Raw genomic sequence first — 11,422 nt, 5'->3', positions numbered from 1 at the left:
GACCAAGATGACCGGATCACAAGCCACCGAGCAAGATGGAACCGTACGATCAATCTGGCGTGGCATGGCATAGCATAGCATGGAGTGGCATGGCGTGGCGTGGCGTAGCATGGCGTAGAGAAGCAAACAGGCTTTACCAGCCACCCAGCCAGCCAGCTAGCGAGTGGAACCTGGGAGCAACAGCTGCCGCTGTCGATGGCAAAGAACGGCCGAGACTTGTTCTCTTCGCCGCACGAACGAGCTCAAGTACCTTTGCACGACTATTAACATAACTGTTTGTAAGCCAGCCAGCTCGGCCCAAGCGCGGACGTGGTTGTGGTTCACGAACGATCGAGCGAGCGAACGAGAAAAAAAAACGCAGAAAGGGAAAGAAGAAACGGGCAACCTTCATCATCGATGCAAAGCAAATGCACGGCCTCTGGCCACGGGAGAAAAGGGATCGCGCGGATCTGCGGGCCCGGGGGGGGGGGGGGGGGGGGGCGAGAAAAACACATCGAAAACACGAAGACGCAACAACGCACTGTGGCAGTGGAATGCTTGAGCTGCTGCTGCTGCTGCTGCTGCTGCTCGTGAAACGATATCACCAAATCGCTGTACCACCCGGTTGCTCGGTGGTGAGACTCCGATTGCTGGCACGGCATCGAACCAAAAACCCCCCAAGAAACCACCAGCAGCAGCAAGAGCACCAGGGCTTCGCCTTCAACGACGAGTGAAATCTGAGCCGCCCAACAGGGCCCGAGAGAGACCGAGACTTGTTTCATCTTTAATTGCTCGTGAAAATGTTATCACGTGAAGCGTGTACGCGTCGCGATCGGTAGCTCTCACGCGCGGGCGCGCGCGCTCACTGCCAATCGGATCGGTTGCACCGGGAACCCGAGGGCCACCAGCACACCAGAGGAGAAGCGTACCGGTCTCGTGGTTGACGTTGCGTTGTGCTCGACGTTACTCAACGGTTATTGCGCCAATTTCATTGATAAAATTGGCGCACTGCGAGTCGGAGCAGAGCGTTTGAGATTATGTGCCTTCAAAAACGCAATGCTCCCACTCGCTGCTAGCTCGGTGATCTTCCATTTTTCTAATTTACCTTCTGCTTCTGCTGCTGCTCGATGATGCAATTGCTAGTAGGAGGAGCGAACGATGGGAAATGCTACCTTTGATCGAATCAGAATACAAATTGGGCCGCTTTTGGGTGATTATTTTTGTGTCTTTTGGGTAACTTTGGATGGGAATAGACCACCTGCATTAACATTTCGATGGGTAATTTGGAAGATTGCAACAAGAATTGGTTAATAAAGTACGATTGAAGTGTTTTTTGGAGCTTCAATGAACAAGTTAATGCTCACAAACATCTAAAGGCCTGCTTGTTCGATGCTCTTTCAAATCCTTGCTCCACTCTCTGCCACTGTGTCACCACGACAATCTAGTGTGCTGTCAAAAGGCATGGGGTGAGAAACCTTTAATCACACCAAAGGCCACCCCGGGTTTTACGGTTTACGTAACACCCTCCCTCAGGAAATGATCGCAGCAATAATGGCGCTTGCGGTCCAACAGGCGGAGAAAGACCTTCCCTAAATGGTGATAACGACCTTGTTTGTTGCTTTTAAACCTCGCAGGCAGGCCCACGGACACCAATGCGAAAATGCCAAAAAGGGCCACCATCGGCCACGCATAATCCCCTTTTATCACTGCCCGGTGCGGCAGGAGACCGGCATTACGGGGCCCAGCGTGACTTACGCTGGCTTATCATGCACCGTGGCATGCTCACACACCACGCTCCGGACGTGGCATGCAAAATGGCAGTCCGTGGGACCTGAACGGAGCGACTCTTGGCATCGCCTCGGTGGTAGAGAGGGCTAGACCCGTTTATAATGTTTGACGTTGATTATGTCCTACAAATAACTGTTAATACCCGCGCCCACTCCCGACCACCGATGATCGCGAGCGTGGCAAGGATGCGAACGAGGAGGAATGTAATGGCGTTTAATGGCACGTTGCGCGCACGGTGTTGGTGTTGCCCGTTTGCGCCGAGAGGGTGCGCGCGACAGATCATCGTCGCGACCTGTACCACCCTTCCTCGCTCTCTTCGGGACCCTGGGGCCCGGTGGTGCACGCTCGCTTCATGGTAAATCCCGTTAGATGCGCTCCCTGCTAGATCTCCCGTGGTCCCCGGGGCACACTCGTCATTCAGTAGCGCGCGGGCGCGCGCGCGCGCTGGCGCACAGACACACTCGCGCACACACCACCTTCCTGGTGCCCCTTTTCGATCCCTTGTGTCATGTTTTGTGTGGTGAGCTCGAGAGCGCACGCACGCATCCGGCGATAAACCTGTTGCATAATGAAGTTAATTGATTCCCGAGGCCCTCACCGCACCGCACAAGGGGGATTAATCGGTTGTGCGAGGGAGGAAAGACGGATGACTCCCTCTCTCTCTCTCTCTCACACACCTTCTGGCATGCCACCAACACGGTGCACACCAGCATCTTCTCACAATCAACTCGTGACCACCTATGTGAGCTCGCTTGTCTGTATGTGTATTGCTCCAAGGGAGAAGGGGGTCTGAAGTGGGCCGTGACCTTTTTTCCACGTTCCACGGTGGAGGCGCACGAGAGAGATGCCACGGCGTCCTGGATTCCCATCCAAACAGGAACACTGTGCTCGGTGCTTCGAGTTCGTTTATTTTCGTATTTCGCCCAAAGCGCTCTAAACAATGCGCACCAGTCAGCCATTTTGACACGTGCACTAAACACGAGGGTAATGGGGGCCGAGATCGAGAAATAATACCGTTGCGGAATGCCCGGAGTGCAAGGGAACGGATCACCGGTGTACGGTGCGAGGACTCCGGGAACGTCGAGGACTTCAAAACAAACACTCACGAGCACTCGGCGGCGCCTCGGTGCTGCACCGAAAAGCTCTTCTCCGGTAACGGTTCTCTGCAGAGTAGCGGAGAGGCTCGGACACGACAAGAGGCATCAATCAATCTCACTATGAAGAGAGGGAACAGGCCATCCTTGAAGTTGTTCTACGAGAACAGGAATGCTCCCTGTTCCCGGGACCTCGGCTCGGTTTGCATCCGGTTGCCATGGCATTCCGGTAAACAGAAGCCGTCCAGTGGCGTGCGCGGCAACCTGACAACCAATTAACCTGCCCGACGACGGTGGATTCTAGTTGGACGCCCGCATAAGCGGAGCGACGCATAATGAAGCCCTAGCTACCTCGTGGTGCCTTGGTGCAACGCGCGTGCCACCAGCAGCAGCCACCCTCTCTCTCGCTCTCCAGAGACGGAGCTGTCAACGATGACGATGATGACGGCCGTAATGGAACATAACGATCACACACCAACCGGCCGGACGGCCACAAGAAGATCGTTCTTGGTTCCTCCTCTTGGACACCACGGTCCTCGCGGTCGGTCGATCGCTTGGTCGCACGCTATGCGGTCAAAGTTATAATTTCCGTTCCCCCGTTTAATGGGCCCCCTTCCGGTTACGGTGGAGCGGATCCCGAACGGAACGAGCCTCAATTCTGTCTTTTTCACTGTCAACCCCGGGAGGAGATCACAGGAAAGTGAATCGTAATGATCGCGAGCGTGCATGTGTGGCCACCATTCCCCCCCGGTGTGTTGACCGGAAGAACGTGGTTAGAACGTGCAGAGATGTGACGGAAGGAGAAAAGCGAAAGCCGTCGGCGGTGCGGCCTCGTTCGTGACCCCGAAAAAGACAGCGAGAAGGCCAGTTTCCTCGATCTACTCGGATCTATCGTCAACCGCAGAACGAACGCAGTGGACGCTCCGTGTAGCAAAAGCTGGTGAAAGAAAAAAAAACTCATCTCCTCGAGAGCTCGAACCAAAGATTGACTCCAACACACCAACATTATCCGACTCTCCGTCTGTATTCGTGTGTAGGCAGGGCAATTAATTGGGAAAATGTAGGAAAACAGTAAAACCGAACGATCGCTGGTGGCGTTCACGTCGTCGTCGTCGTCGCCATGGCGATAGTCGCCCCAAAGGCCGAGGCTAAGCTACGGCACCACGCTGAGTAGGAGTCAGCATTCCGCGTTCGCGATCAGGTTTCTTAATAAGCTCATCGATCATTGAGCGATTACGGAACCGGCCAGATGCCGTAGGTGTTAGTGTTTGTGCCGCGCGCCCGCCTGTCTGTCCCTGTGTCTGTTGACGTGGCAGCAAAATGATTCAATTCCTTAATGACCTCGCCTAGGACGTCCTGAGGCTGAGCTGAACTTGGAGTTGGAGCTCTCGGCTAAGGGATAAATAATGTGATCAAATGACACAATCCGCCATGCTGCTGCCAGCGTCCATCAATCGTTCAATCCAGTTCGATGAAAAGTTGAAGCGAAGTTCAAGAGTTCCACAGACTGAACTCTCGCACGGAGCTGCGTGCTTCCTGCTGCGTTGATCTGCGCTTTTTTAGGGCCGAAGAAGAGAATGCCAATTAGAAGTGGAGGTCTGCGAGGAGAAGGCGAACAAGATGAAAGCACGAGCGGTGCATAGAAGCGCCGCAAACGCTGCCAGCCGCCAGGATCCAGGAACTTCACTTTTTTGGGGCGTACGAAACCATCAAAAATTGAGGGAAAACCCACCCTCTGGGATGAAGCGGCGAACGAGCACAAACATGTAATTACTGAGCAAGCGTGTTAGTGTGCACGACTCCACTCCTCCTTGGGCGCTCGGCCACCACATGGACCCCCTCAAGTGCCCACCGAAAATGAGTTCTCCGAAAAGCCAAAGTGCAGACTGATCGCATTCTTGCCCGATCTTCCATCATCTCTGCTGTTGACGTACGGATGGGAGCTGGTGCACCCCGTCTTCCCCGTCCTCCCTCAGCTTGCACGATCGACTGATCAAGCTGGCATTCATTTTGGCAACCACTCCACTCGCCGGATTAACCTTGGCATTTCGCCAGACATGCATATCTGCATCACTGCTTGGGTGTATGTGTCTGTGTACACGATCATCGATCACGATCGAGCGAAAAGCATGCACGCCCGCTCCGCACGCTCGCACCAGCCGGTGGTGAAAGCCACCGACAGCAACACAGCAACCGGCCAGTGACTACAGTTGGCAGCAGGCGACGAACCCTCGATCGCACACGCCACAGCGTAAATCAGTCGGCTGCCTGGGCCCGTTCTCGGCAGATCACAAGATCACTCGGGCCCTCTAAGTAGAATAAATGAGCCAGCAGCTACCAGTGGACATTGGTAAATGCGCCGACGCCACCGGCCAACCAACGGCACAGGCGTACACGCGCTCGAGGATCGCGGTACGGTGGGCCTGGAGTAAAGTGCAAATGTACACCCATTTGCCAGTAAATGTACAACGATTATGAGGTATAAGCCGCGAAGATGCCTCACACTGACTGTTGCACAGATGCTGCTGTTGCTCGCTGGGACGAGGATCTTGACGGATCCGCAAATAATGGTTTGAAAGTAAAATGGATGCGCTACATGGACGGATCGGTCGGTCGGTCGGTCGAGTGGAATGAGATGAAACCGAACACGATGCGGCACAGAACGCGGCCGCCCGGTGCGTACCGATCAGTAAGCAAACAGCAACAGACCGCGATCACAGGCTAGTAACTCATAATCTGCCTACCTGCCTGCCTGCCTGGTGCATCTTGCCGCGGAACATGCCAGCGCGGTACTTAAGTAGCGGGCTCTTCAACAACAACAACAACAACAACAACAACAAACCGTGGATGCCACGCTCTGGTGGCCATTAGCTGGGAGAGGATTAAGGCATAATTTGTAGCGAATTACATATATTTCACTTTGTGCGATAGTGACACTTTATGCTGTGGCAATTGATTCTGATCGCAGGATGCTGCTGCTGCTGCTGCTGCTGCTGCGTCGCTTAGTCATTTCAGCTTGAGAAACGCACCGCAAACACCGTACGATCGATCGATCGCCACGTTCATAAATTGCCTGGACGGCCCACACATGGTCGCAGTCCCGTGACGGTTACTTTCGCATCTGGACCAACAACAACAACAACACCGGCAGCAGCAACAACAGCCACCGCTGGAGTGCTCAATGTTGCTGCCCCTTCCACAGCTCCGGAGCGAGTCCATGGCGAGTGAAGGGGCGCTTGGTGTGTGCGTGGTCGCGATCGATCGCCCTGGAAGCCTTGAAGTCAGTACTGTGCGCGATACCACGAACGAGATGCGATAATGCGTCCGGCGATAAATCGATTCCAAGATCGTTTAAACGGCAAAATAGGTGACCCCCTGTTGGTGGTGGTGTGCGTTTTGGCAGCGCTAATCAAACAGCACGTACGGGAATCGGAAGCAGATGCTGACGATCATCCGTCGCCACCGATGATGATGCAAATGCCGGTGACCTTGCAATGAAACGATGCAACGATCACGGGTGCTACTGTGCCACGACCGACAATGTCACCAGTGAGACAGTGAGTGCGGCCAACGGGGGATGACCTCATTGCACGTAATAGATAGATGCGCGTTGCGTAAACCGCAAGCTGCGCCTGCGTGGTAGTGACAGTGCCAGTGACAGTAGCACCACCCCCGTGATGGCCACAACAGCGATCGATCACTGTCGACAACGCACACCACCGGTTGGTAATGAAAAGAGATGCAACGACGACGATTGCGACGATGCGAGTCAGAAGCTTCTTCGGATTAAGGGTTTTTCTTTCCTGATTTGCGATCGATCATCGCGCAATCATTCGGTTTACAAAACGCTTTTTTTTCTTATTTCAAAAAGCGCTTGACCTCTTTGGAAGAGCAGAGAGAGAAGAGAGAGTCAGCATGCATGCAGAACGACCGATCGATCGATCGATCGCGTGCAGGCGCCGTAGAACAGGGCCCATTCCGGACGACACCCGCCCTGAAGGCATCAAAACTTGCATCGAAATGACGCGGCATAATGGCGCTGCCGTGGCGCTCGATCGATCGTTCGATCGAGCGATCGGATGCAGTCGATTATCGGTATCGGGAGGGCCCTCTTCCCTCTCTTACCATCGCGTTCTCGGTCTGCTAAACGCAACACGAAAGTGATCGCTGCAATTTACATACCACACCGATAGGGAGATCCTCGATCGATCGGCGGAGTGGCGCAAACGCGGGCTTCTAGCTAGTGGCCACTCGGAATCTAGAATCCTGCTGTCTTCTTTTTTTTCTTCTTTTCCTTTCTTTAATCGCCAATAAATTAGTCCCCGGCGTTCGATGATTATCACTCGCTAGCATGAGTTTCTGGCGCGCCTTTTAGCAATCGCTTCGCTTCGATGTCGTTTTCTTTTTTTTTCCATTTACCCTTTTTTGTATTTTATGTTCTGGCCCCACCGGATTGTCGAGGGGGGGGGGGGGGAGCGAAGGAGAGGGGGTGGTATCGAATGCAAACCGCATACGCACACGCACCCAAGCGCAGTCGGCATGTGTGTGGTCACAGGACCTGTTATGAGTGCCGGTGCCAGCCTTGGGCCAAACAAACGATTGCTTTCCGCTCGTTCTCCCGCGCACCATGTCTCACACCCTTTATCACAGCTCAAAGGGAAGCAGCAGCAGTCGGAATCACGCAAAAAACAATCCATGGTGCGCGGTTTATACGGTTGGATGCAAAGCTTGAAGGCAGGCAGGCAAGCGTTCGTCACCTGCACAGGCATTCAAATCGATGACATCTTTTCTTGGGTGCGCGCGCGCGCGCCATCGATGCGATCGCGATCGCCCCGAAGAAGCCCCGCTACCCAGGATGTCAACCGGTTTCTCGAAATGATCTTATTGAACCTCAGCAACCCCTCATCCCCTTCTCTTCGTCTTCCTCTCCGTTCTCCTCTTCACGGAATAGCCAGTTTGGTGAGGTCCGGTTGTGGCGATCGGCGGTGCTAAATGATCGCTCTAAAGAAGCTGCAAAAAACCCGGTGATGTCACCGTGAAGCGAGGGTTGGTGCGGTGCTTTCTGGGCGCGATTTTCCGTTTGGAAAGTTCACAACCGTCGATCGATCGCTCGGTGGTCGATGGTTAATCGCTTTCCGGACACAGTTCAGCAACAGGAAGCGCACGGCGCACCAGTTGAGGCAGACTATTCTCCGTTACCTTGAGAATGGATTCGCAGTCGCGATCGAACGCTGCTCGAGCTGATCTCGTTGGCGATCGCGATACTCCTACAACCCTCCTACAATCAACCACCTTCGCCACCGTCGCCATCGCCATCGCCACCACGGTGCGCGGTTGACAAACAAAGCAAAAACCGCAATCCAAGGCCGTTCGGTGTGCACGGTGGCGGCAGTGGCGGCCTACAGACACCACTCACACATGGGACAGGCGAATCGATCGACTTTTCAAAAGCACAGCCCCCACGTACCCGAGTAGCGCCCACCTTTTCAAGACTTTTAAGGCCACCAGCCAGCCAGCGCGCACTAGCTACCAGGACGCTGAGCTCTGGCTGCTTGCTCGGCTTTGCTGCCTGAGCTGACACGGCAAAGGGGTCTTAAGCCCCAGGCCACTTTTGGGGGGCGACATTTTGGCTAAATCCTTGTGTCTCGCTTCGATAAACTTTCGGCGTCGCGGCGAGAGGCGAATCAAAAACGAGACTGGACCCCACAATTCGACCTTTAGCTAGGCCACCAAAGCGAGTTTGAATGTTGCGAAGCGAAAGGAAACGAAGCGAACCAGTGAGGCGCGTACTCGCGATTTCGCATTTTGACATTTTGGTTCTGTTTTGGAACGGAGCAACAGCAACGGAGCAGCCAGAACCGGTCCGGTGGATCGCATATGGTTTGGGACCGTATGGGAAACACTGGTGTACGTGATCGTGTTTGTGATCTCGTCAGCCGGTCCTGCAATCATCTGCATCCTTTCGCGCGAAGGTCAACCAGAGTTTTTTTTACACCTCACTGGATTGTGTTTGTTTTTAGAAAGACAAAAAAAAGCTGTTCGCATTTCCATTCGCCGCTAGGAATTCTATTTGGGTTGCATTCTTAAGCTCCACAACACACTCACGCTAGCTCACTGAAACTGCGGTCTGTTTCCTGATCGCTGCCACTGGCATTTGCAGCTCTTTAACATTCAGCGATCCACTAGCGCCAACGATCATTAAAAAGAAGAAACAAAACCGCAAACCAGCTGCAGCTAAATCCTCTGTGATGCTCTCGACCTCAAGCTGACTGCTGCGCTTGCTTCTGCCACTAATAGAAAACAGCGACGCGACAAACAGCAGCGCGCTCGATAATTGTAGATAATTGATGCTACCGAGGCTTGGCCGTCTCAAGCATCTTCTCAATCTTCATCCCCATCCTCGTCTATGGCGGATGCAACCGTCTTCACTGTCGTTCCAGTATACTTAGCACACACAGGGTCTATTCGCAGTCGAAACACACAACACCATGCAACGGTGTGCACGGCTAGGTCGTTGGCATCAATGGGTGGCTGGCTGGGTGGCTGGGTGGCTGTGTTGTGGCGTTGATAGTTTAATTAGCGAATAACGAATTAGCTGAATGCGCATCGCGGTGGCCATTCCTACAACCCCTTTTCAATTCGGAGACGCTCGAAGCTAATTACGGAGCGATTACAATTAACTCCAACTACGAGATCCGATTCCGGTGTCGGTGTCTTTGGACTTGAAAGAATGGGGAACTCAAACAGCGATCGTCGCAGGTGATAATATGCTGTCCTCCTTCTTCTCCTCTTTGGCCAGAACAACAGAAAAGCGCCCCTAGCTTCTCGAGGGATTGATATCTTTATGCTCTCGATCGCTCGGCTCGGTTTCTACGATCGCGCATAATTATTAAAACTATTGACAGCATATTATCAACATACCCGGACCGGGGGAGGCCGGGGAGCTCCTGCTGGTTGCAACGGCACCAACGAACGGACGAACAACGGACGAATCAAAAGGATCCCAATGGCGATCGCGCAGCGGCTCGGCGCATTAATTGCTTCCTGTAGCGGCAAGTCCTCGTCCACTCCGTTCGAAGGGTTTGCCCCACGGGTAAGGTTCACAACCTTACACAATGGTTCTTGTGTTCTCCTGTCGTCGCCACCGCCGCTGCCATCACCACCGCTGCACAAGGCTACAATGTTTGCAATTTGCTCGCGAGCGCGCGCGGACGTTACAATGGCTCAAGCCTCGCCCAAGTGCCGAGCGAACGGTCGTCGGCGATCAGACGGTGCCAGCGTCTGGGCGATAGTGAGAATTATGCTGCCATTCTTTCGTCGTGGCGGACCAGAGATCAGACCACGAGCGAGCATACAAGCGAGCGTCAGCAGAGACACTCGAGACTGCCCCCTTTTTACACGGATCTGACACCGCCGGCCGTCGTCTCTACGTCGTCTCCGTCGTCTCCGTCATCGTCATCGTCACCGTCGTCGTCGTCGTTGGAATGCGCGAAATGGCACGGATCAGACACAACCAGTCACGTCAGTACATCACTGATACACTCCTGGCGGGGCCACCGCCATGTCCGTGTCCGTCCGTTCGTTCTGTGTCCGTCAAACCTTTCCGTCCTGTCGCTGCTACCAATGACGCGCCCGTTCGTGTGTCTGTGTATTGACAACTGACGTGCACCGCATCGCAGCTGCAGCAAGCTCTAGCTCCTTTTGCACAGATTCCGCACCGCATTTTGTGCCACGAGCTCAAGTTTGTTCCTTGCTTCGCTGGTCGAGACCAAGCAGAGCTAGGGAGACAGCCGATCCCGGACCAAGGGACCAAGAAGGGTGCAAGAATTAATAGATGTCGATTATGTTGGAGGTGCAAGAGCGAGCGAGTGACCACCGTCAACTCGAGCGGTGGAAGCGAAAAGAGTAGAAGATCGAATTAAGATAGTGAATCCCGTCCGCGGCATTCGCGTTCAATTTAGTCTCCGTGGTGTGCGCATCATCATCACGCTGGTTGGCGCGCGCTGGTGCACCCCGTTGAAAAGCTCATTTCATCCCGCACTCGATCGCACAGATCGATCCAATCTGATCGAGTCTCGAGTCGCTCGTCGCTAGCGTAAGACACTCTCTTGCGCACCCACCCCCCCCGGGACACACTGCGAATCACTCGGATGTAACGGAGAAAGTACCCAAGTGGCCAGTGGTGTATGGCGGAGAAGACACTCGGTCTGGCCACCCGATTGCTGGACCACAGCACCACAGTGAGAGTTTGGTGATTCCGATTTTTTGTTTTTCTCGTTCCACAATTTCCTCGCAATCGTGATCGCGTTTTGTTTTTCGGGGTGGCTCGGTCGGTTTCAAGCGATGCCTGGCAACCTGGCGAAGGTTGCTGCGTTTGAACGTGGCGCCAATTTGAACATACCAGCGTTGCCAGTCAGCGCCAGCGCAGGCCAAGCACGCCATCAGAGTGCTTTCTAATGTTTAATATTAATTTCCGAAGCCTTCCAGCCACCCCACGGCCCCGCTGGCGTGGCCCTGGCTGTGGCACACTGAACGAGTGGAACAATTACACACATTCGTCC

The 11,422-nt window shown here is 54.1% G+C and overlaps 1 protein-coding gene across 1 annotated transcript in view; it reads right to left on the bottom strand.

The window, feature by feature from the left end:
• LOC126570874 (uncharacterized) overlaps positions 1-11,422 on the bottom strand; it is a 149,526-nt gene that overhangs the window by 136,821 nt on the left and 1,283 nt on the right. The window lies entirely within an intron of this gene.

Source organism: Anopheles aquasalis, chromosome 2 (genome assembly GCF_943734665.1).
Source record: "Anopheles aquasalis chromosome 2, idAnoAquaMG_Q_19, whole genome shotgun sequence".
In the NCBI taxonomy this organism is placed as follows: domain Eukaryota; kingdom Metazoa; phylum Arthropoda; class Insecta; order Diptera; family Culicidae; genus Anopheles; species Anopheles aquasalis.
Note: the sequence above shows the minus strand (reverse complement) of the source record. Positions and strands in the feature narration are given on the sequence as shown.